Consider the following 22900-nt stretch of genomic DNA (forward strand, 5'->3'; position numbering starts at 1 on the left):
ATAAACTAAGCAAAATCGTTTGGTGACCGCTGGTTGAACCGGAGAGTAGGTTTCTAATTACAATGTTTAATAGATGCAAAAAATAGTAAATTCAAATGTTAAAATTTTTAGATAGTTTAAAATTTATTTAAATAAATAGCTGAGAATAGTCTTTTCGCATTCGTAATGCAAGTGGTTCTCCCTGACTTGCCAGATCGGAAAAGTCACGTGCTGTGTCTACCATCGCAGCGAGTAGTAACGGATAGCGAGAGTCAGCCAAACGTTTTAACGATCTCTATAACCTGCTGAGTGAACAACTCGGCTGCCCCGACTTATGCATCCGAGCATCCACATGTTTCTCTGTCGTTTCGCAAGCAGGAAAAGTATAATAACGCGATAAACTCGTTTCCATCCGCGCTGCACTCAGGCTGTTACCTACTTTTCGCCGTCTCTGATGCGCGTGTAATAAGCCTTGAACATTCCGCGTTCTGCAACACGTCCGAGGCATCCGGCCGGTTAGCAGGGCGTTTAAATCGGTGCATAGGCTTGCCAAAAGTTTATCACGGATTAGCCCCGACATCGTGCTCCATTTTGGTAGTAAGGAACGAGCCATGGGGAAGACTAGGATAAGCAAACCGTTAAACGAGTACACTGGTTGATGCCAGGGGGGTAGGGGGGTTAGCTCTAGTACACCAAGGGTGTCTACCCACTTGGCTACACACTCATCCTCTCTTCTCGACGAGCGAGCTCCTGCACGTTCCAGCGAGTTCAACGAGGCAACTGCTTATGGCGTCATAAGCAAGCTCGCGAAACGCTCGTCGTCATCGTCCCCGGCCCGTTTTACCTTGGCCCGAGGATGGTTCAAGTCGTCGGTTGATTCCATTCTGGAATGGTGCACGCTCCCCCGGGTCATCCGACCGTGCACTCGGGGGGATGAAGACGTTTACGTGGGTAAACCTCGACGCCTTCAACGAATTTTCTGCGAGGATTCCGGCGCACCCTTGCTCCTCCGCTCCGCTGCGATGAACAGGCGGGCCGACCTATCTCAGCGCGCTACCCATCCTCGTCGTCGTATCGGGAGCTGTCTGCCGCAAAAGAGGAACCGGACGATTTTAAGGTTGAAACGTGGAAACGGGGCAGGAAAGAAAGATGCCCGGCACTGTACGCCGACTGGGATGCATCGTGCCGTATGAAAGAAGTTTTCTTACGCGACCTTACGGAAATCGCTCTCCCGGGTAACGATACGCATGGCCCACGGCATCGGCAACTTTTGCGGTTAACTTTGTTCGAAGTTTAGCAGGTATTCCTACGGAGTTGGGATTCTTGTACTTGTAACTGTTTCGTACGGTGTCGTTAATGTTAACCAGGCCTGGGTGAAATGGTATTTTGGGTAGAAAATAAAAGTGCAGGGGTTATTTAAATTAGAATAGGAGCTCTCCCCATGTTCGAGGGTTAATTGTAGGTGTTAAATAATTATTCTATATTGAGTTGATTATGTGAATATGAATGTTTTTTCTTTTGAACTTAATTAATAATTTATTTAAGAATTTTGAAACAAACTCTGGCTGTAATTTCAACCGATACGGCCAGTAGTAAAATAATGTAATGGCTTCGCGGAGAAGTATTTGCGATCCTTTTTCGAAATCCAGGATTCTGGAGACAACATAACCGCGAAAGCCGCCAGAGGATTTACCAACTCCGGAGTGTACTATCCTGTGAAAGTTTTCTCATGTTGAATTCAGAAAGCCATTCGTTCGAAAAACGAATACCAGTTAGATACTTCATTTCAGATTTAATTCACTTCGTCTGAGCTCTTGGAATTGGAGAAATTTATTTTAATAGTTAAATAAAAGACAATAATAAAGAATGGATTCGTTCAGCGTTCGGCTCAAATAAATTATACAATTTATTGCGCAAGCTTTCCTGTACACAATACGTTTTTACGGTCGCAAAGAACGGGCCCCATCGCTTCGAAGTAGAAAACTCGACGTAACGAAACGACAAGAAAGCTGACGGAGTTTTATTCGTGTACACGACGAGGAATAAAAGTTTCCTGATGCAGTATTCAAAAAGTCGTTCTCGCGAAAACGGGTACGTGACCACATTCTATCCCTAGATTTAATACACTTTGTCTTGTTTGTATGATTACCACAATTTCATTTTCTAAATTTCACAGTGTTCCTTAAAAAATGATTAATTTACTATTAGACAGAATTAAAGTTTATTAATAAAATTTTAACAAACCCCCTTTGCGATCGTCACAAAAGCATGTAATATTCAGGCACTTTGTGTCTTAGACTGTACACCAGAGCTTCCTGGCGCAAGCTCAAGCTTTGCATGGGGTCGGCCACATTGCACAGCTGCAAAGTACCGCATTTTCTAAATCCCACGGGTCGAAAGGCGCAAAATTCCTCCTGACAGAACAGCAGAGAAGAATATAGGTACCGGTGCCGAGAGTTCTCTTAAACGTTTGAAAAAACCGCATAACCACTCGCGCGAACAACGTATTTATATGGTTGTTTCACTTAAGAAGTATAACATGATTTACTTTATTTTCGAGTTTTAAGATAAACGGAGTGCTTTTATGAAACTTTTAATTTAGAAGAATATAAATTAAAATGCTGAACAATTAACTAATCTCAATTTAACCCTTGGACGATGAACCATAGACACAGTCATAATTTAAATGACCGATCGATTAATTTCGAATTTAATGAGGAAAGGAACTACATAATTACCGACAATTACCTGGAATCATCAAACTCGTCGAATCCCTGAAACACGAATGAAGAGGGGAAGCGAAGCCTTTGTTGAAGCAGCACTTATGTGCAACGAGTTCCGGTAACTCGCAGTGAATTAATTATGATTGTGTTAGGATCCATAGTGTGTATCGCATCAACTATTATACGCTCAACGAGGTATCCTGATGTAAAATCAGGAAGCGTACCAGAGATTGACACACTTAATGCCCGTTCTCACGACAGCATGCTCAAGGATCAGCGAAATCAGTCGTTAATTACTTGGCCAACATAAACGTTCGTCCCCATTTAATTATATCTCTCTATCGATCGATGCATGTACCACGTTCATTCATCATTCTTTTTAACCGCGTGCGATTTTCCTTTCATCGAACTTCACCAGCTATAATCATTGGCATAATTAGGGAGGGGTCAATTGTAGACAATCACCATTCTAAAATTCCAAAATTCCGAAGTTCCAAAATGAAAAAATTTCAGAATTTCAAAAATATTTAAATTCCAGAATTCCAGATCCTAAAAATTCCAAAGCTCCATAATTCTAATATTTCCACATTTTTCAGGGTCCCATCCCATGCCCTAAGAAGGACCAAGTTACGGTAATGGACATAATATCTCCACCGGAAGTACCAATCGACGGAAGATTTTCGAAGCCACCCCCTCAGCCTTCGCGGGAATTGAACAGGTAGGAATTAATTAAATATGAAATTTGTCGGCATGCAACGCAGCCGTCGTGCGTGCGTTCCTAATAAACGAACGAGAAAAGAATAGAAGAAGTCGAGGCCGACACACTATATCTGATTTATGAGGAAAAATAATGATCCACGCTCGAACGACTTCTCGTTGGTTAATCAACGAACGATTTTTCCTCTCAGCTTTTCCCGTGAAGGACGCGTAGCAGGGAAACGCGAGACGCGCTCCAGTGGCTCGCGAGAAACGAGCAGTAAAAAGGGCCGTGAGGATAATAGGGTCCCGGGTACAATAACGTGTGATCAAAGGGAGAGTGTCTAGTTATCCGAGTGCAACGGCACAAAACATACGGAGAATCGCGAATCGATAGAGGTGAAATCGTGTTGGCGAGGGTGCAATGCGGCAATGGTTCACCCCCTCCATACCCGTTAACCTCTCTTCTTCATCTCTCTGTTTCTCCTTCTATCTGTCTCGATATCTCTTCCTATCTTTCTTCCAATCTCTTCTCTCTTCACCGTCTCCTTTCATTTCTCTTCCTTTCCCCTTCGACGTACCCCTGTTTCCCTCTAACCACCATTTCCTCTTCGTGTACTTTCCGTTTTCCACCCTTCTTCCGTTTTCATCCGGCCGGCTATATCTGTTTCCCTCGAAAATTCAACCTCCTCGTTTCTCGCGTTCGTCGAACGTCTTTGTGGTGGATGTGAAATCAGCAGCCACCCTGCTTTTACAGTCACCCACCCCCCTCCCTATCTACCACCCTGCCGAGTTTCCCCCGCAAGAGACCAGTTAACGTTCGCGGTGAGATTCTTCCTTTCTCGAGTTCTTCACCGTTTCCGTTGGTTTCATCGAAATCGTTTGGTTTAATCAGAAATCTTGATGGAGCCACTCTGCGGCTGCGGCGAACGGCCATGGTTACCTTAACCGACCTAGATGGATAAGAATTTGATAACGTTTCTTTGTTTCGATCCAGTTTCGGTATTATTAGACGCGATCGATCCTTCCACCAAGATGGAAGCTCGAAATTAATGATTCAAACGCGTGGGTGGATGTTTACTCATCACGAAGATATTATCGTCGACTGAAATAACGTTCGCGTTGGGGACAAATGGTGATTACTTGTAAAACAGATGAAATGTGTGAACAATGTAATTGTACGGTTGATAGATGTATGATATTAATTTTATTGACAAGTTTAAACTTGTTGTTGAACATTTTTCTAAACTACAGAACATAGATCAGGTCAGGTTATATTTGATCCTTATGAATACATTAACGCTTTTAAAAAGCAATTATGCTTAAATTAAATTTTAATTAGTTCGACGGCAGCATAATTTTGCAAACATAAATGAGATAAATAAATTAAAATATAAATAAAGCTATCAAAATAATTAACAGATCGGATACTCCTCGTGTCATGAGCACTTGTCGCGGCTATTGTGAACCGGAAGCAGGTCTCAATAAGTCATCAGACGCGGTTTTGTCGCGGCGTCGAAGACAATGGTATATTAGATAGTAGTCAATGGCATGATTTGCCACGGGGAAGGATTTTGGTTAGCCATTTCACGTAATTACTGTGGTATCTGAGCGACACTTAATCCCGTTTACAAAGCATTACCTGTTAATGGATATGTCGGGTAGTACGATCACGTCGTAGTAACGACGCCGCCCTCAAAATCGAGCTACTCGATAGGGAAGCACGAATTCGTTGAAATTGAATATACATCGTCCCGCCAGTGACGGTACCCGCCGTGCCGGTTGAAACAAAAAGCGGCTGATTTGTTTAGAACCCGAAAACAAACTGGCGGAACGTGAATACGTGTGCCGGCTAAATTTCGAGCAGTACACACGATCAACTGTGAAACAGCGTGCCTGTTACGGTAAACAGGAATTGTTACTGTCGCGATTGTTCTCGGTCCGGCTTTAATCGAGTGGCAAATACCTTGGTGCAACGAAACGACGCGAAAGTAAACTGACTGTTATTTTTTTTTTTTTTTTTTTTTTGCTAGAAAAGATGCATAGATATTATAGATTTTAATTGCAGTTCAATTATATTACCATTATGTACCAAATGGTTTATTGATCAAATTCCTCTATGGTCCGTCGTTCATTTGATTTTCTTCGATATCAAAAATGACCTACTTCTCTATTTCTCCTTTGTCAGTAATTGCTTTTAAGTTCGAAAGAAGAATTTGCTTCGCCAGCAATCTTGATCCCGATTGAGGGATGTAGTTGCGGTCAATTTATAGGATGACCGGAAATCCTTAGCAACGATCAAGAAACCGTCTTGTCTAACGGCTTCGTGTCTGGTCGATCGTCTGAGGTCCGTCATTTGCCGGGCGTCGTAGAAACTTGGTCTCGTAAAATCGAATGGACGAACTTGGCTGTCCGGTAGCACGGGATCAGGCTCGGTGTCGTATAAAATAGCGTAATGCCCGGGGTACGTCGATCGGAATCAGGTGCAGCCAATTTGGCCGTCGTCCAAAACCCTTGCCATGTAAATCCAGTTTGGAAGCATCAACGCTGATGGTAGCGGAGATCGAGCAGAATAGCATGCTCTCAGCGGTCAGGGTCGATCAGCCACGGTGCGCAAACTTGTTTTTCGTTCGTTGCACCTATAATCCCAGTCGAACCCTGAAAAATTTCTTGTTGCGCCCCCGTTAGACCGGGTTACTTTGGAATTTGTTCGATCGGACAGTAACGAGCTGGTTTGGCTATCGATTTCACTGCCTCGTATTTTCCTATCTATTTTTGAAATATTCGAGTGGAGGATTTAGAAAATAGTGGTGTATAATAATAGAAAATAAGGCAGCTAATTAGAAAATTATAATGAATTGAATTTCCATAGAAATTCATCACCTTAACTCTTAAATTACAATTTTTCATTGATATTTAGAAAGCGAGATAAGAATTTTTGAAAAATAAAAATGAATACAAAGGATGAAATGTGACAGCTCAGCAGGCACATCTCGTTACAAAATTTCATTTAACCGGGTTAAGTACAAAGGGTCGTCGGGTTGGAAATCGGATCGAAAGCTTCGAATTGTTCTCTCAAGTTCAGTGCGGCGCGCTGATAACAGCGTCAAAGTGCAGCTCAGACCGCTGTTCGATTTTATTTCTCCGCTTTCTTGTCGTGTGACCGGCTTCGCATTTTCCAAGAGCGTGGTTGCGTGCAATTTCTCTGTCTTCCGTAACTTTCCTCTTGCCGAACAACCCCACCCACGTCCGCCCCCTCGCCCGGCATTCTCACGCGAAAGTTCCGTGGCACGACAAACGGCTTCCTTTTATTAACGTTCAACGCCGGCAAATACGTCAGACGTTCCTCCATTTTCCGGTCCACATCCAACGTGAATTTCCATATCGAGGCATTAACGACGGAAGTGCAAGCTGCTCAACGACGATAAAAGTAAACGTCTCGAGGAAAGTACCGTGTGAACCTCATGGGCGACGAGCACGCGATCTCTTCAGCATGACCGCGTGTGTACACAGAACAGCACCGTTCCCATGTGTGCAACGAGAAAGACGGACTCACCTGTGCACGAGATATCTGACGTGCACACACGTATACAACTTTAAACGCGAGGTTGATGCACAGAAAACGAGCGAAGAAAAGCACTGGAATCGGTGAAATAGATAGTTCGATGAAGCTTCTGAAGCTTCGAGTTCAACCGTCAGATTTTATTCGTCGTCTGGCGATTTTTAGAGGTGTACAGATGTGTGTGTTAAACGACAGAGAGTTCAGATTGTGTACAGTGCTAAGTATGGTAGAATTCCTTGAGGAAAAAGATGGTGTAAAGGAAGGAAATCCGACAAAATTACATTCAAATTAGGGTTCTCTCCATGGTCCAAAGGTTAAAGATGTTTAAAGTTGTACGCTTGTAACTTATGCAGTAAGGGCTGCGCGAGGCTTATATTGGATTTTAGGAAAATCTCCCTAAATTTCTTGTTGGCTCGGTATGTTACCCTTCAAAGATATCTTGGAGGAGCATACTATAGTTGTTGTTGAAATTTTCATCAACTAATATCAGGATATTTCATTATTTCTGTCATCTGCATTTTTAAGTATCTATATAATACCTTTAATTAGGTAAATAAAATATCCCGCGATAATTCCTATGAAAATTCAACGAGATCCATACACGAGTGACACAGCGGCGAGTGCATTAAATCACGAAATGTCCGAAAATTTTCCCTCCATACAAATTTCCATTCACCGATGGATAGTTAACAGTTCCAAAATACTCGTATGAAAATCCAGGACATTTATGCGAACCTCGAAGGTACTTTCCAATGAAGCACGCGATATCACGGTGCACGCAGCCGGTGAAATGAATGCAATCAGTTCTATCTCGAAGCTGATTAGAGCTTTACACCCTCCATTAACACGATACTCCAGTTGAGTGATTTTACCCGGAAATTTACTACCTAGCTAAGAGAACGGGGCTGTACATCAACGAGGCTAAAGCATCCTGAACAGACGAACGTACGTTCGCCACTCGTACAATGGGCGCTCGAATGTTTTTCGAGTGTTCCCTGAATGGATTTCGCCCATCGTCTCGAAGGGAAGAGCCTACGGAGTGAAGGACAATTTCGCTAAAATTTGCACATGCAAGTGGGAAACGATTAAGGGGGACGTTAGAGTCGCTTTTTCTTCACCCTCTCCCCATCGCCCGTCGCGCTACTATTTCGTCCTAGATTGGGTGGAACTTGAAGAGCGTCGCAATCGCGTAGTTTCTTTTACCCCCATCGGGACCACCCCGCGTGGAAAAAGAACGTGCGGGCGATTAGCACCTCGTTCGGTTCGTTACGACACCCTTTCAACACCTCCCCTACCCTGGTGTCACCCCTTTTTCTTTTCCTTCTCTTTTTTCTTTTTTAACTGGTAAAAGGAACTCGAGGATCGTGACGGTTCACTTTGCCATCGAGCACGTAAAACATCTCCAGCTTTGATCTACGGAAACAGAGAAGATGGGTGTGGAATGGGATTTGCGCACCCTGATCCCTCGCTCGTAATCGTGATCGGTGGGACGGTGTTTTTAACACCATAATATTTTCATTCTAATATTCAGATAAATTTAGTATATCTATTATAATTCTTTTTAACGCAAAACTGTGTTTGTACCTACGGATCACTAACCAAAAATGATATCGCATTTTTATATACGTTTTATCTTTTTGTCCTGGAATGTAGCTATCCTGAAGGTACACGCGCGATAATACCGGTACATGCGGCTAAAATTGCGGGTATCTATTTAACGTGTCCTGAAAATTACGTCGGTGTGAGATCATGATGAGTTTCGAGAGGCTAATAACAATAACAAGTTTGCCGATGCTTCCGGGCTACGAGAGAAGGATAGTTCGGGTTAGTGTGGCTTCGTAGATAAGCTAGATTTATGCGGTGAATGCAGAAGTTCTTCGTCAGATTACGATCGATCTGCCTATGCTTACAATCGGCCGGTAATTTCGTAGCCTACACTCGATAGAACGGACAACGAACGGACCTTGTTCCCTTAAATAGGAATGTTTATTCGATTATACAGACGAGAAAATTTGTTATTTTATAAAATTTAATAGTTTTCTAAAATATTATAAAAAGGTAAATATAAAAAATTATTTAGATTATCCCTAAAATAATCATTCAAATGTGACACATCGTAATTCCACGATAAATAAACATCTAGGCATCCATTTCTTCGTGAAATATTATCTCTACATCCGGTCGAATAAAATAAAAATTATTGGAATATCATAAATACGTCACGGAAAGATTAATTGTATCTCCACTATAAAAATGTCGCGTTTCGGCGAACAAATAAAAACTAAAAATAAAGCACACCACCGTGTTCTTTCGATTCGAGTAATTATTTAAAATTACTTCAAGTATCAAATATACTCGTTTCACGGGGTGTAACTTATATTTACCCTTAATGGCGAAAGGGTTAATGTACAGGGAATTTGAGCTTAATGTCGTTTTTATACAGTGCTTTTATTGACCTAAATTACATATTCCCTGGTGACACATTTAACTGCTACAGTTTTTAGTCGCCATATGAGTCATCTACTTTTTCATATTCAATTCGAACTATTGTAATCTGGGCGTAATTATGATTGATATTTTTCTGTCAAATCGTCAGGAGGGTTACAGAAATTCTGATAATATACGATATGTATGAATTTCATTCTGAATTGAAAGATTATCAAATGTCTTTGTTAATATAAAACTGAGTAACACGAAGATGGACGTCGGTAGTAATATTTTAACGGAACGTTATCTTTCTACGTACACGTTCATTCGTTACCTAGGGCTGATCCTGTCGCACCCAGGAAATGACGTTCGCCGATATGAGTACCTTCATTCTCGAAATGGCTTTGTCGGATAACCGGGCTTACGCTGCTCGCGTGCAAGCTGAAATACCGGATAGAACGACTCTTGAATGCCGGTATTATCGGAGCGTTTTTGAAACTGTAAAACGCGGTCGCGGACAAATCGTTGTCCGCGGTAAATCCTTAAATGCAATATGGAGATATGGGGATGAAAGTCGTTAATAACAGATCCTTCTGATCGTGCCTCGATGCCCGGTACCAGCTGAATTCATTTCACCAGCCATTATTACATGTTAGCTTAACAGAAACTGTCTATATAGTTTTTCGAAATTGTGAAAAGCTATGCTTTTAAAGTATTAGAAATGGTTTACTTGAAATTGAACGTATAGAATGTTCGTATATCAAGATGAATGATTGAAGCAAGATAGCTTTTAAAAAAATATTTATTAAAAAATTTTAATTAAAATGTTATCGATAACCAAGGTATTATATTTATAATTTTTTTATTTTTTATTTTTTATTAATCTCTGAATTTCAATATCTTCATGAATTCTATTCTTATTTGTTTAATAATTTGATTTATCAAATTGTCTGTTAGCATAATCATACTACGGAAAATACTCTGTGTATGTATAAGCATCAACAAGACCCTCATTGGAATAGAGCGCGGAATTAAACCAACATCGATTTAAACAACATTGGTTTAAACGAACGTCAATCGATCCTGACTCTGATTATCGAAACTCCGCTGTAATTAATTAATACAATGGCTTAGCAAGTAATGCAAATGACAACAGGGTAAAAGTAGAACATACCAGAATTGAGTAGATTTTCTTTAAAAATCAAATAAATAGGTAGTATTTGAAATAACATTTTGCTTCATTATTTGCAACAGGTATTATTTAATAGTATAGAAAATGGAATAAGAGCAATTTGGAACATCGAACGATTTCATTTCATTTTCTATTTTAAATTTAACCAAGGAAATAATTGAACAATTTTATTTCAACTAATTTTCTTTTTTTGAAAAAAATTCTCTATTTAGGAAATTCTTTTTATCCAATCAATAGAACTCGATTAAATTTCTCAATTATACGACGTGTATTTTATATTTGCTAAAATTGATCTCTTCTCATTGTCAGGCAACAGTTTGAAATCAATCGCATTGTACAGATGGATTGATTAATTGAAACCCTCGAGTGTTGATGTAAGTCAGACAACGACGTTGATTGATTCCATGATTCCTTTGTGACCCGCGATCGATCATCATTGACCGAAAATCGTTATTGAAAAATGGGGATGATATTAGTCGAGTGTGCTTCACATATCTAACGACGTATGATACGAATAACTTTTAAAGTAGTTTCTAGCTACTCTGATAGCACTTTATCAATCAATGAATTGAAACATTTTACGTTATTTTAAAAATTATACTTTTAATTAAATATTTAAAATTGGAACAGATTTACCATTTACAACTTTTGTCGAATAACCAAACGTAAAGAAAGCCATAAAAATTAAAATTTTTGAAACCTGTTACAAACGTTTGTTAAAAAGCCTTTCAAACAATAGCCTAGTAAAGACCTACGTACTTTGACTTGCAAACATTGAAACAAGTATATCAAAACTGTTTGCAAATATTCATTTAAAAATGTTAAAATGAGTGTACCGACTTCTGTATTTTCTATTTTCCATCGAGGATAGAATAAAACAAACTTAGTTTGAAGATGGAAAACGTATGTTTCGAAAACAAGCAAACACGAACAAGTAGCCCTTTGAGGGAGTAACATAAAAATTCAAACAAACACAATGGGGTATGCTGAAACGAACGTAATTGGTTCCGGAACCACGTTCGTTATAGCAACATTCCATTTTAACATACATTGAAACATTGAAAGTTAGAAAATACGTGGTATTTATGATTTGAATGCTTGCCTTGGGCTACATTGATCGTTTACGTTCAATTGACATAAATAAAATTTTTGTTTGGGGATGAATTAAAGTTCTTACTTTATTAAAAATGTACCATTGGCATAATTAGGATATTTTCTGGGGTGGGCCAAGTACCACAAAAATTTGATAATTTTGTAATTCTGAAATTCTTGCATTCTGGAAATCTGAAATTTCATTTTGAAATTCTACAATTCTGGAATTATGGAATTTTAATTTTAAAATAATTTTTTAGGGGGGCCAGATTCACCCTAAGCTCCCGAAATTTTTTGAATTATTTTGAAAGTGAATATCTATATAAACGCCTTTATTCGACACGTTCGATCGTGGCGTGACAAGAGTTCCGTTAAAGTCGATTTGAATGTTCGGTTTCAAAGACAATGCAAATTAGGGACGAAACAAAGGCACGTCTAATCATTGAACAAACAGTGTTCCCGATCAAAGAAAAGGCTCTTTGACAATGTCCGTACGTCGTGGAGGGTTGAAAACCACCACCAGTACCACCGGTAACATGGCATGCGACAGCCTCAGGTGACTACGGTACAGTATAAATAGAATATGAAAGCCTGAATATCTCGAGCGATCCTATGCCGATGCCACTCCTCGATTTCCTTTGACATCGGCAATCACCGTTTGCGCTGCTGCACTTCAATCACCGCCCCCTTTTACTCCCATCTGTTCCAAGGTATTGCAACATGATTTCCCATATGAAATATTTCCCTGCATTTTTCTCTATGCCGTATATCAACGTACTTCCAACTTATCATTTGCCTCTCTGCTGAAAACAAAGCGTCAGATATTAGCGTTGTTTCGATCCATTCTTCCTAACGTTGCTTTTTTATATATTCACTGGCTTTCATGTTTGGCAATATTATATCTATCTCAGTGTGAACCAATCTTGATATATACGAATTGAATTTTCTTCTTCCATTTACCATAATTAAAAAATCATGATTTTAGAACTCGGTGCTTTATTTCTGCCAAGCTACATCTCATTCCTTATAGTTTAATTATTTATGTTTCAAGAGGACTTCAAGTTAGGGTTAAGATCTCAAGAACCTGAAGTTTCTACCTGCGTTGAACTTCAGGGAAACGTCAGACTTCAGACAGAGGCTGAGATTACAAGTAGGTTCTCCAAGTTAAGAAGTGTATATACGTAACGTTTGTAGATTGTAAAATTACTGGCTTCGTGCAGAAAGTTAGTTCGCGCATAAAATTTTCTCAAAAGGTTCTTGCAGCTGTTTTCGTAAGCACCTGGATGTTTCGGTAAACAACCTGTAAGAATGTTTATTTCATTAAATTCATTAGACTTTACTGAAAGTAAAGAAGAAAACATATGTCATACCACAATATTATCAGATCTAGAATATCCTTAACTACTTTGAAATGGTGGTCGCAAACGGTGGATTATGCGGTGCTCGATACGAAGAGCACCCCATTGAAAAAATACTGAAAGCATCGTGTCGAGCTGGTATCTACGTGCTGTTCATACGTGAAACTACCCTGAAACTCGATCGTAAACGAAACGAAGCCAGAATTCTGAAAGAGTCAAAGGATAGGAGCGGTACGGGCCAACAGGAAGCGCCCCGAAGGAGACGATCTCCGGTTCCCTACTTTGTTACGAGAGTATCCGATCTCACGAAACTGTCCCAAGGGACAACTGAACATAGAGTCCGTGTTTCAGTAAAGCAAGTAAGATCTCACCGAAGATTCAAAGGTTCACTGAAGAGTTTGCGATTTCATCTTATCCATTTTTTCGCTACTTTCCACAATCATTTTCCTTCGTCTTTCTTCTACACCACCTTTTCTGAATATTCATAGTTCTTTCATTTTTCGACAAAAATTTCACTTCCACGATTGTTACTTATATATTCAGTAAATGAAAGTAAACGTGGACAGAGGGAGCGCGACGAAGAAGAGAATGACGGGTTAGCCCGTGAGTACAGTTGGAGACAATTAGGGCAGTTTCACCGACGCAGGAAGTGACATCAGGTTGCCGTGTACCCTCGGGGCTATTGTTCACGACACGTACAACCAGCCTCGACTCTCGACTATCTCACCCTTTGCCGCTGATTCCCACCTCCCTCCCCTCCAGAAACTGTCAACCACCCTCACGGTGGAACCGGCGTTGACCTACAAAATGCAGCAACTTGTCCGGACCGGTTGCCAACGGTTTGCGACAGGTTTACGCGAGCTACCATCCTATCTGGCTACGACTATCGTATCAAGATACAAACCGTGTCATAGTAGGGATGCCGTTCAAAGTTGAAGCGGGGATGAAAGTCGCGTGGACGATAATATTTCATAAAAGTATTAACCCTCGGACGGCGGACCATGAAGAGAGATTCAATTTTAATTTAATTTCACCGCACAATGGGTCATACGTGTTATTATTTTTCTGTGATAATTGCAACATTGATTTGATTCAAACTATTTTTTATAAGTCAATTTAATTAAAAATTATTCGATTCTTTTCACAGATAATTATAAACAAAATTTATTAACAAAGAACTACATGAGAATTTTTCTATTCTAGAAAAAAATTTTCCTACAAACGCTCGCTGGAATAAATGATGAGCTAGAGTTTTCCAAATAAAGTGCAAACAAGAGAAAAATATTTTTCTGCATTCTAAGCGAATTTTATAGGAACGTTGTCTTAAAGAACCTCTTCGAATCGTCTCGGAATCGCGTAATTTTATATTTTCGACCGGCTGCTTTTTACCACGACGTCATTCTCTGCCGACGGTTTTCTACGGAAGGAAAATCCCGGAAATTTGAATAATCCTTGTATACGAGCATTGTGAGGGACACTCGGCGGCTGTTCTCGTGGTCATTCGAATTTATTCGATGGAATTCACCCCATAGCGCTCTCCGATTCGACTGCAAATATCCGGTATTGCCGTTTTAAGATTCACCTATAGAGCGGTAGTCGCTTCGGAATGGTCAGATTCTATTGTCCCGGTCGCAGCAGTGCATTTCGAAGGGGCTTGTGAAAACCCGAGAAACAAAGGTACTCGAAACGGTAGTAACTGAAGTTTAAACTCTTTTTACGATCACGTGAAGACAGTTGAAACAGCAGCAATTACAATTAGACTGGTACAGAAGTGTAAACTGGTGATTACATCGAATTACACGAATTGGCTTCTCCTTTAAAGGGAAATGAAATTTTGAAAAGTAAAAATAAAAGAAAATAAATGAAACTTGAAGTTGAAGAAATTGGATAGAAGCTTAATACTTTATTTAATGAGAATCTTACGTTTTCTTTCTTTTTTAACAAAAAGTACGATCTTTTCCGCGTCTAAGATTTTATCCATGAAACCGTCTAAATAGCTCTTCCTACAAAGGGAGAATGGAGGTCCAAATTCTAGGATCAAAGACAAAGGCAGATGAAATTTTCCGGAACAAAGTGAAGAACCATGACTTTATCACACGACGTAGTGCAAGAAAAGTCAATGAACAGGAAAAGATTTGTCGTTAGAAAAATCTGTCAGAAATGACTCGTAGTAAAACGTACGATTTTGGCAGGAGTGAAAGGTACATTAATCCTTAATTACTACTGTGGGGTCCAGGAATATCTTCCATGATATAAAAATTTTTCTACCGTACCCCATGAATTATTCCAGATGCAGTGTCCCCATAAGGGGGAGTATCGTATTCTTTCGAGAGACACTGCTCTATCAGGTGGCAGAAGGGTACCAATTTAATTACTTTCTCGCTCTAAGGACCTTAACCTATTCTCTCATTTGTTTGAACACGTTGTCCTGTCTCCAAGATCGTACGAACGCGTTCCATCGGCTACTTCTTATCTCGCGTCGTCGTCGTTTACCCGCTCCTCGTCGCTTTGCGCTCGCAGTTCTCGGCTTTATTAGTTTTCACGAGCTCGGGAACAAGTTCTCCTTGGCTGTTTGCGAAATTCACAGTTTCGAACTGGTTGCTGCGCCTTGAACGTGCTCAAGTCACATGCTAACAAACGTGCCGGAAGTCCTGTTTCGATTGACAATCTCCAGTCTGGAAATCTGTTAAGGAGAACACAGACAGTTAGCAGCACGATACTGCTTCTGTTTAAAGGAAATTTTAGGATACATCGACGATGAGAGAACTTTTGTTTTACTTTAATCCTTTAAATAATTAAATAGATACTATTTCACTCAGTACTGGTTACGGGCTTTGTAGAAGTTTCAAAATAATCGGTATTAAATTGATATCATTAAATACAACCTGCTCTGTAAGAACTAAGTAGAAAGAAATCGGATTTCTTCTCATGAATTCCAAAGCCCTTAAAGTAATCTGTCGGTAATGTTCAACTTTACATTCATGCGTTCCCTCCTTTCGCTAGTATCGGGGAAAAGAATCTTGAACTTTTGCATCGAACCGTTGTCGAATAACGCGAAACGAAATTGAGAGGCCAATATCATTATACGCGAATCGCCGACGAGCAAGAAGAAATTTCCCGTTTCTTCCGATATGAGCTGCAAATGCTGAACAGGCTGTAATCTAACTATACAGCCTGAAAGGTGTACACGTATAATATTCTCAATATTATCAGTGAAACGAGATCTCATAAAACCTCTTTAAATCTATTATTAAATTTCGTAGAGAAAATTGCTTTTCATATTATTCTGTCTAGATATATAAATAAATGTTAAGGCATTGAGGAGTAACTTATAACAGGTTTTATTTGCTATAAAATATAAAATGTTAATTGGAAAGTTATGATTCTGATTTTCTTTTTTGTTCAAGAGTATGTCAGGTAAAAGGTTGATATTATTTCACTTGGTAAATAACCATCAAGCGAAGTACTACTCTGTTTTTACGTTTCAGAGGTCATTAACTTTTTCCACAATATCGTTGCAAGAAGCAAAAACGTTCAACATCGTCGTAAAAGGTTTGCTTCGAAATTACTGGTGCACGTTTACCGAAATAAAGCTTATGAACGATCGATAACGAAATAACGAGTGGTTAATAGCGCTCGTGATACCATTCCATCGGCTCAGTGTACGGCGTACTTTGCTATCGAAACTGCTCGAAATAAATCCATGGCCGACACTTAACCTCATTGATCGATATGCGTAGTTCGCTATTTGTAGTCAGAAAGCCGGTTCCCTTCGTTTATTGCTAAAATTCAATCGAATTAAAGCATCGCTTCGATGCTTTTTACAGCTCCTTCCGTCCCCGTTGGATACTATTGCTTTTTCCTTTTCATTGTTTCTCATTTTATCTTCGCTGGATGAATAATTCGTTCCGAGTAGAACTTGCCGAAACTTCTCTTTCCATCCATTTCCATCAACGCCTCCGCGAGCAGACGAGTTCCGCGACGCGTCGCGGATTCGGTTTATTAATTACACGGGGTTGCCCGGGACCCCGGTACGCCGGCTGTGAAAAGAATTCAGGTCTGGCCGCGTGATTGGTGAATAAATCGGCAGATTAAGCGAGGAAATTCTGCCGGGGGCGACAGCGGGAAAGAGGAACGGTTAAAGGGGGTAGGTGGGTGACAGAGTCGAGGTGGGTGACGGTGGTCGGCGAGACCGATAGGGGGGTGCAAGGGACCGAAAGGGGGGTACCGGGCCGCGAGGCAATATTTTCACTTCGCCCTTGTTCTTTCATTCTCTTTTTCGTCTCTACGGCGTCGTTGCTAGTCTCACTTCTGCCACCCTCCTCAACCCCTCCAACACCCTCCCTCTGTACAATCGCGATTCTGTACGTCCTGCTTGCCCCAATCGAAGTCCTGCTGCACGCTAAATGAAAATCTATCGATCGCTTTGCCCTGTAGGCGGATTTAATTTAATTTGCCGTGCTGTTGTCGCTCGGCACTGTCAAGAAGCCGTACAGAGAAACAACGACGACTTGAAAACGGTACGAGGGTGATCGGGATCCTTAAGAGGAGAACTGTTGCTCGTTAAGTTGGCTCGGTTGCTTTGAATGTTCCTACTTCGAGCGCCAGTGAATAGGTCAAGTACGAGTGTCCAGAATATGCCGCGAGGACGTTGAATGGTTGAGGCAATGCTCTCCAAGAATTTCCAATAGCATTACTAATGCAAACAGTAGGTAATAGAAGTAACCATAAGTACCATCTTAACGCTTGAATTTCCATGGGAAACCATCATTCATATTGTTTGGAAATTCTTTGACTTATCTGATTAGAAATATTTATATCAGCCACTTGAATAATATAATAAAAATAAATTAACGCCAGAAGTGGGTTAAAAAATGGTTAAATAACGAATTCACAAATCAATTTAGAGCACTTGCAATCTTGAAGAAAAGAATCGCATAGCAAGGAATTGATATGAACGCGGTCATTGGACGAGACGATGGCATAAACTTTCCTATCTCGACGGCGACGTCGGCAATAAATATCGTTGAATAATTGCAGCGGCGAATACACTGCGATGAGCCTTGATAATCTGCCGGAGCAGCACGAAAGGAATAATACAGCGGGAGGCAACCAGACAGAGGAACCGGCTCATTTACATGTCAATTCGTTCATTGACGTCTGAACCTAAATCAAACGATAGCGACGGATCGAATCGTATCGTTGCATTAATTTGCTTCGAATTCAGAAAGATCACGAACAGATCCATATTTCCTACTAACTACTCCCCGTATTGGGAATATAGGGAATTCTTGTCTATATCTATAATCTTTTTTGAAGAAAATTCATTTGAAATGAATGGAATAAAAAAATTATTCAATTCTGCTGATTTTTTAACAGGATGGGTAAAAAAAACACGAAGTTTTAAAAGCTATTACTTCTCTATAGAAAATTCAGTAGAACAAGTGTATAATAAATCAGACCTTGATATTAAAATTCAATTCCTTTTCAGATTATTTGAAAATTTAAAGGAATTCGAATAAAACGATAGTGATTTTTTGTAATTAATAGAAAAATTATAAAAAAATGATGAATTTACCTTAAATTTAATATTCCCGCGATTTTATCAGCGGGAAATATTCTCAACCGTCGGCGAATGTTTCGCGTTGTTCAGCGTGTTCCTTTATCGCAGAAATCAGATTGTGGCGGAAGTTTAAAATTATGCGAGGCAGCTTCTTCTCACGGCGTGGATTTAGTTTTCGATGCCCGGCGAGGATATACGCATTCAGTGCAACCGAGTGCACACACTCGAAAGAGATAAATTCAGCACGCGGAGAAACGACGCCCGCAGCGATATTCAAATAGACGAAACACGCGAGTGCAAATGTACATCCACCCCCACGTCCCCGCCCCGTAACTTTTCCGCGACTGCGCGAAACTTTACGGCAAAGAGTTTTCCGCCGCGGAAAGAAGTTTACATTAGTTACGGTTATGGTACTACGGTTTTTGCCACAACCACCCTAGGAAACACTTTAAGATCAATAAAACTGGTCGAACCACTCGGCAACTCGATGTACTACGACCTGACGCGTTCGACATTCTTGGCACGTCATTACCGGCGCACCTTCGCCGGGAAAAGATAAAACGCGACGGTTCTAAAGGGAAATCTCCGCCAAACGGCCGGAAATACTGATTTCGATAAACGTAAATCCGTTACGCAACGACGAAAGTCGAGATGGTAAACGAGGATGGGTTTATGCTATGAAATCGTTCGGATTCCATGTACTTTTTTTTTTACATTCCTGCAACTTTATTATAGGGGATGCAAAATTATTGACTATTTTTTATATGTTCTGATAGTATTTGACGAGTAGAAAAAATATCAGTTTTAAGCTCAGGAAGGAGGTCATATATTTTCTAAATTGAATATTTAGAATAATTGAATAGTACAAAGCCTAAAAATTGCAACGTTTAAAGCACATGGAAAAATGTTAGAAATGCTGTGACTTGCTTTTTCTTTTTTCAAAAATTCGCGAGCACTGACTAGCAGTGAATAAAACGCTGACTAAGCTTCCACTACTGACCATAGCGCAGCAGCCAAGTTTGAAGTGGGTTAGCGATGCGACCGATGGGTGCGAATAAATGCGGAAACGAAATGATAAAATATTAAAAAATATGCTTTTAATTATGATATCTACGAAATCATTTTAAAGACAGAAATATAGATTGAAAGATATGAAATATATTTGCACATTTTAATCATAACGTCGAGATAATGCTTCTAAAATACTTGAGAAGTTAAAGGAATTTTCGTTGAACTTGTACTAATCTTGGATACAGTTTCCAGTGCACTTTGTTTCGTACGGTGTTCGTTCGTAATATTCCGTCGCAATGGAAACTGCTATGAAATTTTATCCAATATGCCGTCTAGAAGTTTCTCCTCCATGGAAAATTCTTCGAATGCTGGAGCTCGTGAAAATTTTCCGATGCTATTGATTGTTCGATTAACTTTTGAAAATATTAATCAGTTTTTACTGTTACTATTGAAACAATATCGACCACAGAACATCAATCAACCGAAGATCCACTTCGGAATATCGAATGCTACGTTTCAAATCATAATGGAAGCTGTCGTCGTGTTAGCAACAACAGAATTGCCGCAATTAGAAACTTGACCTCGTTACAGGGAGCTTGTCCCTTGATATCCTATCGAACTGCACAGAATACGTTTAAACGATCCATTGTTCGCCGAGACAAATGATCCGAGAAGAAACAAGCTATAATTGCAGGAGTTGATGAAGGAAAAAGTAAGTTTCATATATTGAAAGAATAATTTTTAGAATAACGGACACAAGGTAAGGCGCTACATTGAACGGATTTACTTTGATAGTTATTCCCGATAAAACGCAATACAGAAACTGAAAAGGACAGGGGAAATCGAGTGAAACGAGTAGCTATGAGCGTAACGTCAGAAAGACTGACGGATGAGAAAGATGGCGTGGAGATACGAGCATCCAGAGGGAAGAGAAACGTAAAGGGAAGCAAAACGGTTGGCAAAATCGCGCATAAATCCCGCGTTTCTGGTGCACGCACGGGTTGTTGACAGGTGTTTGTACACGTCTGTAGAAATTCAAGGGAATTGAAATAAAACAACAACGAAGGATAGCGGGAGGATAGCGGAGGGGAAGAGGCTGTCCCAGGAATCGTCGCCTCGTTTTTTCGTTAAATGTTCGCCTAACGAATTCGTCGGCTCGTCCGGCTTTTGACGGGCTTGTTGTTCGCACAGCCAACGAACAATTATCCCGAGTTCTTCGTGAAAAGTGAGGAGAAAAAAAAAAGAGCCAGGAACGAGAGAGAAGCAATAGCGGTGCGAGGGTGCTAGCTGGACCCGGGGAGGGCGAGGATCGAAAAACAGAATGATTAATCGCAGCACGCGCTCGCCCTTTCCAGGTGTACAGCGTGAAATTCAACAATGCCGGAAAATAAAGAGCCTCCGGTTATGGGACGCGGAGATATTCTTCCTGGCGTTTATCCATTTTCCACCGAGAGACGAGTGAAATGACAATAAAAGCAGAGGAACGGATGTGACGGTGGAAACAGAGGTGAAGTACGGGGAGAGCCGAGTACAGGCTGCTGTCCACGCGATGTGGTCAATGAGAGGTTAAAATATTGACGTCAAGAAGACGTTTCAATGGAATTTGCAGGAAAAAGAGATTCTACTTTGAAATATTGCTAATTGTTACCGAAATTTTCATCGCTTTAATCATTTATAAGTTGCCATTTCAGATTTTTAACCGGATTATTTCCGGGAAAAAGGAGGGCTAAAATTTTATAATGTAGTTTCAAAATGTAATTATTATTATGAGGATTGGGGTTTGTGCACGATGCATTTAAAACCAGAAAATATGTTATAAAACCAAGCTTACATTGTAGGATAAAAGAGAAGGTATTTTACCCGTTTTCCATGTCGACATCCTCTATTGAGGTTTACCACAAGTTTTTCTCAAGGGTAAAAAGGAAATTCTCGACACGCCCTTACTTTCAACCCCATTGGTTACACAGGTTCTTGTAACCACAGTAGAATACTTCTCACAACCTTAATTCCTGAACTTTTGTATTTCTAATTCAAACCGCCTTACATTTTATCACATGAATTCTGAGCCTTAAGTAATGGAAAAATACTCATTACATTTAAAAGATAAATTATTTATTACACAACGCATAAATTTCGAACTAATAAGGAAGATAAAATTGATCTGAAAATAAATAAGGAAGGTATTCTGTTTGATAGAAATAAGAGTATTTACAGTACAATCTTAAACGAGTAAATATTGATAGGGAAAAATGAAATTGCCTCGATCGGGAACGGTGTAGCTTTCGCAAACTTATTTTCTATTTTCACCGTACCTTCTCAATAAATAATTCATTTTCAATAATCATTCACCAAGCTCTCAAAATTGTCTATGAATAATCTTATCAACGAACTATTGACAAACTCTCCACAGATTGTAAAAATGTAATACAAAATTGATTGTTAGTTAATGTAGTACATATTTCTATTAATCGATACCGCATATCATTTAGACTGAAAAAATATTACGCACGTCCAGTTGCTAATTGAGAGGGTAGAAATAATTATGCAACTCATCGTATAATGAGGCATGGCGAGGACTTAACATCGAATATAACAACGACCATCAACACCGATGAGCGTGCTATACGAGCCTGTGAATGTAGAGCTCGGCTATTTGTCTTCATTCGGTTCCACGTGGCACCCAAGGGTGGCGACCCCTCATTATCACCTCGCCATATCCATCCTGATTAGACCTAAACATCCGGTAAACTCTTCAGCCACACCCTACCTATCTTTCAAGCTGATCTATCCTCTGAAATTAGAAACAAAACTTCTAATGTTGTTTATTGTTAGATGTAAAATTAGCTCGCAAACAAATTTAACGAAATTTGCTATAATTGTGGTAATTTATCATTCTTTCAACTTCTTAAAGAGGATCTGCCTGTGAACAAACAAATAATTGCAAGTTTGCAATTTAATCGCACTTGTACAAACGTGCTATTCACCTCTGTGGATGAATAATTGGTTATAATAAATTAAGCTGATAGGCGGGAACGTACTAAACTGCGCAAAAATATAGTTATCGGATTGATACACTTTTAGGTCAGGGTTTGGATTTATCTGCTAATCTTTTTCTAATTTTCTTTTAAGATAATTTAGTCTCTCCTCGAGTAAGAGTGACCTTAATCGAAACGTCGAAACTCGTTTAAGAGTCGGAGAATAGCTGAGGATTTTCTTTTGATTTTCATAGAACTTCTGAAATTGCAACTCGGAGTAGAATTTTAGAGGCATGAATCGACTGATGGGAGGGGGACAAAT

At 39.9% G+C, this 22900-nt stretch overlaps 1 protein-coding gene across 4 annotated transcripts in view; it reads left to right on the forward strand.

Annotated features, from left to right (window-relative positions):
* The window catches only part of LOC114882850 (hemicentin-1-like), a 212536-nt gene that overhangs the window by 128534 nt on the left and 61102 nt on the right, over nt 1-22900 (forward strand). For 3 of the 4 annotated variants that reach the window (XR_006830157.1, XR_006830155.1, XR_006830156.1), the window contains exon 15: nt 3299-3420. The exons of the other annotated variant lie outside the window; for it this stretch is intronic. The gene's annotated coding sequence lies outside the window, so the exon portion shown is untranslated. The remainder of the gene's footprint in view (nt 1-3298; nt 3421-22900) is intronic. 4 annotated transcript variants of the gene reach the window in all.

The sequence above is a fragment of the Osmia bicornis genome, chromosome 15, assembly GCF_907164935.1.
Source record: "Osmia bicornis bicornis chromosome 15, iOsmBic2.1, whole genome shotgun sequence".
In the NCBI taxonomy this organism is placed as follows: domain Eukaryota; kingdom Metazoa; phylum Arthropoda; class Insecta; order Hymenoptera; family Megachilidae; genus Osmia; species Osmia bicornis.